This window comes from Oncorhynchus keta, unplaced genomic scaffold (assembly GCF_023373465.1).
Source record: "Oncorhynchus keta strain PuntledgeMale-10-30-2019 unplaced genomic scaffold, Oket_V2 Un_contig_2383_pilon_pilon, whole genome shotgun sequence".
Lineage (NCBI taxonomy): Eukaryota > Metazoa > Chordata > Actinopteri > Salmoniformes > Salmonidae > Oncorhynchus > Oncorhynchus keta.
Genome location: NW_026283598.1, coordinates 117,501 through 125,262, shown reverse-complemented (window position 1 = coordinate 125,262; position 7,762 = coordinate 117,501).

Sequence of the window (7,762 nt, the reverse complement as noted above, 5' to 3'; positions counted from 1 at the left end):
GTCCCATTCTCTCCTGTCATTCATATCTGGTGTCCCATTCTCTCCTGTCAGTCATATCTAGTGTCCCATTCTCTCCTGTCATTCATATCTGGTGTCCCATTCTCTCCTGTCATTCATATCTGGTGTCCCATTCTCTCCTGTCAGTCATATCCAGTGTCCCATTCTCTCCTGTCATTCATATCTGGTGTCCCATTCTCTCCTGTCATTCATATCTGGTGTCCCATTCTCTCCTGTCATTCATATCTAGTGTCCCATTCTCTCCCGACATTCATATCTGGTGTCCCATTCTCTCCCGTCATTCATATCTAGTGTCCCATTCTCTCCTGTCATTCATATCTAGTGTCCCATTCTCTCCTGTCATTCATATCTGGTGTCCCATTCTCTCCTGTCATTCATATCTGGTGTCCCATTCTCTCCTGTCATTCATATCTAGTGTCCCATTCTCTCCTGTCATTCATATCTGGTGTCCCATTCTCTCCTGTCAGTCATATCTGGTGTCCCATTCTCTCCTGTCATTCATATCTAGTGTCCCATTCTCTCCTGTCATTCATATCCAGTGTCCCATTCTCTCCTGTCATTCATATCTGGTGTCCCATTCTCTCCTGTCATTCATATCTAGTGTCCCATTCTCTCCTGTCATTCATATCTGGTGTCCCATTCTCTCCTGTCATTCATATCTAGTGTCCCATTCTCTCCTGTCATTCATATCTAGTGTCCCATTCTCTCCTGTCATTCATATCTGGTGTCCCATTCTCTCCTGTCAGTCATATCTAGTGTCCCATTCTCTCCTGTCATTCATATCTAGTGTCCCATTCTCTCCTGTCATTCATATCTAGTGTCCCATTCTCTCCTGTCATTCATATCTGGTGTCCCATTCTCTCCTGTCATTCATATCTGGTGTCCCATTCTCTCCTGTCATTCATATCTAGTGTCCCATTCTCTCCTGTCATTCATATCTAGTGTCCCATTCTCTCCTGTCAGTCATATCTAGTGTCCCATTCTCTCCTGTCATTCATATCTGGTGTCCCATTCTCTCCTGTCAGTCATATCTAGTGTCCCATTCTCTCCTGTCATTCATATCTAGTGTCCCATTCTCTCCTGTCATTCATATCTGGTGTCCCATTCTCTCCTGTCATTCATATCTGGGGTCCCATTCTCTCCTGTCAGTCATATCTAGTGTCCCATTCTCTCCTGTCAGTCATATCTGGTGTCCCATTCTCTCCTGTCATTCATATCTGGTGTCCCATTCTCTCCTGTCAGTCATATCTGGTGTCCCATTCTCTCCTGTCATTCATATCTGGTGTCCCATTCTCTCCTGTCATTCATATCTAGTGTCCCATTCTCTCCTGTCAGTCATATCTAGTGTCCCATTCTCTCCTGTCATTCATATCTGGTGTCCCATTCTCTCCTCTCAGTCATATCTAGTGTCCCATTCTCTCCTGTCATTCATATCTGGTGTCCCATTCTCTCCTGTCATTCATATCTAGTGTCCCATTAATAATAATAATAATAATATATGCCATTTAGCAGACGCTTTTATCCAAAGCGACTTACAGTCTCCTGTCATTCATATCTGGTGTCCCATTCTCTCCTGTCATTCATATCTAGTGTCCCATTCTCTCCTGTCATTCATATCTGGGGTCCCATTCTCTCCTGTCATTCATATCTGGTGTCCCATTCTCTCCTGTCAGTCATATCTGGTGTCCCATTCTCTCCTGTCATTCATATCTGGTGTCCCATTCTCTCCTCTCAGTCATATCTAGTGTCCCATTCTCTCCTGTCATTCATATCTAGTGTCCCATTCTCTCCTGTCATTCATATCTGGTGTCCCATTCTCTCCTGTCAGTCATATCTAGTGTCCCATTCTCTCCTGTCATTCATATCTGGTGTCCCATTCTCTCCTCTCAGTCATATCTAGTGTCCCATTCTCTCCTGTCATTCATATCTAGTGTCCCATTCTCTCCTGTCAGTCATATCTGGTGTCCCATTCTCTCCTGTCATTCATATCTAGTGTCCCATTCTCTCCTGTCATTCATATCTGGTGTCCCATTCTCTCCTGTCATTCATATCTGGTGTCCCATTCTCTCCTGTCATTCATATCTAGTGTCCCATTCTCTCCTGTCATTCATATCTAGTGTCCCATTCTCTCCTGTCATTCATATCTAGTGTCCCATTCTCTCCTGTCAGTCATATCTAGTGTCCCATTCTCTCCTGTCATTCATATCTAGTGTCCCATTCTCTCCTGTCATTCATATCTAGTGTCCCATTCTCTCCTGTCATTCATATCTGGTGTCCCATTCTCTCCTGTCAGTCATATCTGGTGTCCCATTCTCTCCTGTCAGTCATATCTAGTGTCCCATTCTCTCCTGTCATTCATATCTAGTGTCCCATTCTCTCCTGTCATTCATATCTAGTGTCCCATTCTCTCCTGTCATTCATATCTGGTGTCCCATTCTCTCCTGTCATTCATATCTGGTGTCCCATTCTCTCCTGTCAGTCATATCTAGTGTCCCATTCTCTCCTGTCATTCATATCTAGTGTCCCATTCTCTCCTGTCATTCATATCTAGTGTCCCATTCTCTCCTGTCAGTCATATCTGGTGTCCCATTCTCTCCTGTCATTCATATCTGGTGTCCCATTCTCTCCTGTCAGTCATATCTGGTGTCCCATTCTCTCCTGTCATTCATATCTGGTGTCCCATTCTCTCCTGTCAGTCATATCTGGTGTCCCATTCTCTCCTGTCATTCATATCTGGTGTCCCATTCTCTCCTGTCATTCATATCTAGTGTCCCATTCTCTCCTGTCATTCATATCTGGTGTCCCATTCTCTCCTGTCAGTCATATCTAGTGTCCCATTCTCTCCTGTCATTCATATCTAGTGTCCCATTCTCTCCTGTCATTCATATCTGGTGTCCCATTCTCTCCTGTCAGTCATATCTGGTGTCCCATTCCAAGTCATATCTGATGACAGTATAGCTAACAGCTAACAGTATAAATAGCTAACAGTATAAATAACTAACAGTATAAATAGCTAACAGTATAAATAGCTAACAGTATAAATAACTAACAGTATAAATAACTAACAGTATAAATAGCTAACAGTATAAATAGCTAACAGTATAAATAACTAACAGTATAAATAACTAACAGTATAAATAGCTAACAGTATAAATAGCTAACAGTATAAATAACTAACAGTATAAATAGCTAACAGTATAAATAGCTAACAGTATAAATAACTAACAGTATAAATAGCTAAGAGTCTAAATAGCTAACAGTCTAAATAGCTAACAGTATAAATAGTTAAGAGTCTAAATAGCTAACAGTATAAATAGCTAAGAGTCTAAATAGCTAACCGTATAAATAGTTAAGAGTCTAAATAGCTAACAGTATAAATAGCTAAGAGTCTAAATAGCTAACAGTATAAATAGCTAACAGTCTAAATAGCTAAGAGTCTGAATAGATAACAGTATAAATAGCTAACAGTATAAATAACTAACAGTATAAATAGCTAACAGTCTAAATAGCTAACAGTATAAATAACTAACAGTTATTACTAACAGTGCACTATTTAGGGAATAGGGTTTGTTTTGTAGGGAATAGGGTTTGTTATGTAGGGAAAGTCGTGCCCTAAGTTGGGAATAGGGTGCATTTTGTAGGGAAAGTCGTGCCCTAAGTAGGGAATAGGGTATATTATGTAGGGAAAGTCGTGTGCTGAACAGCCTGGTCTCATCCTAAGACGTTGTGCTGGTCTGCTGTCCCTGGTGCTGAACAGCCTGGTCTCATCCTAAGACGTTGTCCTGGTCTGCTGTCCCTGGTGCTGAACAGCCTGGTCTCATCCTAAGACGTTGTCCTGGGCTGCTGTCCCTGGTACTGAACAGCCTGGTCTCATCCTAAGACGTTATCCTGGTCTGCTGTCCCTGGTGCTGAACAGCCTGGTCTCATCCTAAGATGTTGTCCTGGGTTGCTGTCCCTGGTGCTGAACAGCCTGGTCTCATCCTAAGACGTTGTCCTGGTCTCGTTTGTGAATGGTGGGCTAGCGTTAGTGTTTCTAATGGTTTGTGAATGTGGGGCTAGCGTTAGCGTCTCTAATGGCTTGTGAATGGGGGGCTAGCGTTAGCGTCTCTAATGGTTTGTGAAAGCCAAGTCAACAAACAGGTCACTGACCATGTCGAATCCCACCGTACCTTCTCCGCTATGCAATCTGGTTTCCGAGCCGGTCACGGGTGCACCTCAGCCACACTCAAGGTACGAAACGACATGATAACCGCCATCGATAAAAGACAGTACTGTGCAGCCGTCTTCATCGACCTTGCCAAGGCTTTCGACTCTGTCAATCACCAGATTCTTATCGGCAGACTCAGTAGCCTCGGTTTTTCGGATGACTGCCTTGCCTGGTTCACCAATTACTTTGCAGACAGAGTTCAGTGTGTCAAATCGGAGGGCATGCTGTCCGGTCCTCTGGCAGTCTCTATGGGGGTGCCACAGGGTTCAATTCTCGGGCCGACTCTTTTCTCTGTATATATCAATGATGTTGCTCTTGCTGCGGGCGATTCCCTGATCCACCTCTACGCAGATGACACCATTCTATATACTTTCGGCCCGTCCTTGGACACTGTGCTATCTAACCTCCAAACGAGCTTCAATGCCATACAACACTCCTTCCGTGGCCTCCAACTGCTCTTAAACGCTAGTAAAACCAAATGCATGCTTTTCAACCGATCGCTGCCTGCACCCGCATGCCCGACTAGCATCACCACACTGGATGGTTCCGACCTTGAATATGTGGACACCTATAAGTACCTAGGTGTCTGGCTAGACTGCAAACTCTCCTTCCAGACCCATATCAAACATCTCCAATCGAAAATCAAACCAAGAGTCGGCTTTCTATTCCGCAACAAAGCCTCCTTCACTCACGCTGCCAAGCTTACCCTAGTAAAACTGACTATCCTACCGATCCTCGACTTCGGCGATGTCATCTACAAAATCTCTTCCAACACTCTACTCAGCAAACTGGATGCAGTTTATCACAGTGCCATCCGTTTTGTCACTAAAGCACCTTATACTACCCACCACTGCGACTTGTATGCTCTAGCCGGCTGGCCCTCGCTACATATTCGTCGCCAGACCCACTGGCTCCAGGTCATCTACAAGGCCATGCTAGGTAAAGCTCCGCCTTATCTCAGTTCACTGGTCACGATGGCAACACCCATCCATAGCACGCGCTCCAGCAGGTGTATCTCACTGATCATCCCTAAAGCCAACACCTCATTCGTTCCAGTACTCTGCTGCCTGTGACTGGAACGAATTGCAAAAATCGCTGAAGTTGGAGACTTTTATCTCCCTCACCAACTTCAAACATCAGCTATCTGAGCAGCTAACCGATCGCTGCAGCTGTACATAATCTATTGGTAAATAGCCCACCCATTTTCACCTACCTCATCCCCATACTGTTTTATTTATTCAATTTTCTGCTCTTTTGCACACAAATATCTCTACCTGTACATGATCATCTGATCATTTATCACTCCAGTGTTAATCTGCAATATTGTAATTATTCCCCTACCTCCTCATGCCTTTTGCACACATTGTATATAGACTCCCCCTTTTTTTCTACTGTGTTATTGACTTGTTAATTGTTTACTCCATGTGTAACTCTGTGTTGTCTGTTCACACTGCTATGCTTTATCTTGGCCAGGTCGCAGTTGCAAATGAGAACTTGTTCTCAACTAGCCTACCTGGTTAAATAAAGGTGTTCTCAACTAGCCTACCTGGTTAAATAAAGGTGTTCTCAACTAGCCTACCTGGTTAATTAAAGGTGTTCTCAACTAGCCTACCTGGTTAAATAAAGGTGAAATAAATTAAAAAAAAAAAAAAAAAATGGAGGGCTCGCGTTAGCATCTCTAATGGTTTGTGAATGGGGGCTAGCGTTAGCGTCTCTAATGGTTTGTGAATGGTGGGCTAGCGTTAGCATCTCTAATGGTTTGTGAATGGGGGGCTAGCGTTAGCGTCTCTAATGGTTTGTGAATGAGGGGCTAGTACAGCTTACATAATAATGTGAAGCTCTGCCATAACAAAAGTGGTGACACTCCGAAAACACTGTTTCCATGGAGACAAAAATTGCCCACATAATTTTTTGTTGGAGGCCTTGTGTAATATCTCTCCCTTCCATCTCTCTCTCTCTTCCATCTCTCTCTCTCTCTGACGCTCTCCTTCTATACCTGTATTCCTCTTCTCAGTTTCACTTTTTATGAACACTTCTTGTCCCTCCCTCCCTCCCTCCCTCCCTCCCTCCCTCCCCTCCCTCCCTCCCTCCCTCCCTCCCTCCCTCCCTCCCTCCCCTATGTGTTTGTTGGTCTGCTTTCCTGCTGTTATCGTAGTGGGAGTTGATTTAAATTGAAGTATTTTCAATTTTTCTGACAGAATAGCAAAGTACCTGGTTTTGTTTAAGGATCATTACTCCTTTATTCTCCCTCTCTCTCTGTGTCTCTCTGTGTCTCTCTCTCTCTCTCTCTCTCTCTCTCTCTCTCTCTCTCTCTCTCTCTCTCTCTCTCTCTCTCTCTCTCTCTCTCTCTCTCTCTCCCTCTCTCTCTCTCTCTCTCTCTCTCTCTACATCTCTCTCTCTCTCTCTCTCTCTCTCTCTCTCTCTCTCTCTGTCTCTACCTCTCTCTCTCTCTGTGTCTCTACCTCTCCATCTCTCTCTCTGTCTCTACATCTCCATCTCTCTCTGTCTCTCTCTCTCTCGCCCTCTGTCTACCTCTCTCTCTCTCTCTCTCTGTGTCTCTACCTCTCTCTCTCTCTCTGTGTCTCTCACTCACTCTCACTCACTCACACTCTTTCTCTCTCTCTCTGTATCTCTCAATGTCTCTCTCCCTCACTACCTGGTCTCCCACACTCACTCTCTCTCTCTCTCTCCTTCTCTCTCTGTCTTTCTCTCTCTCTCTCTCTCTCTCTCTCTCTCTCTCTCTCTCTCTCTCTCTCTCTCTCTCTCTCTCTCTCTCTCTCTCTCTCTCTCTCTCTCTCTCTCTATCTCTCACTCACCTACACTCTCTCCCACACACACACTCTCTCCCTCACACACACACACTCTCTCCCTCACACACACACACTCTCTCTGTCTCTGACATGAATCAGTTATATCCAGGGATTCTTCAGAATCAGACTGTCATCTTTGGGGTTTAGCTGTCTTTCCCAGAATGTTCACATTAAAGGATGTTGTTAATGCTGTATGAGTTGTGCCTTCTTTAGCGTGTGTGTGTGTGTGTGTGTGTGTGTGTGTGTGTGTGTGTGTGTGTGTGTGTGTGTGTGTGTGTGTGTGTGTGTGTGTGTGTGTGTGTGTGTGTGTGTGTGTGTGTGTGTGTGTGTGTGTGTGTGTAGGTAAACAGATCTAGAGTTGTGTGTGTCATGGGTCCACAGATCCTCAAAAGGTTCTACATCCTCTAGCATCCTGACCGGTTGCATCACCGCCTGGTATGGCATCTCGTCATCTGACCGTAAGGCGCTACAGAGGCCCAGTGCATCACTGGGGCCAAACTTCCAGCCGTCCAGGACCTCTATAATAGGTGGTGTCAGAGGAAAGCCCATATAATTGTCAGAGACTCCAGTCACCCAAGTTATAGACTGTTTTCTCTGCTACGGCAATTTACATTGATCCTCCCCCCTTTATACACTGCTGCTACTCACTGGTTGTTTATTAGTCACTTCACCCCCACCTACAGATTACCTGTATATAGCCTCCACATGGACTCTGTACCGGTACCCC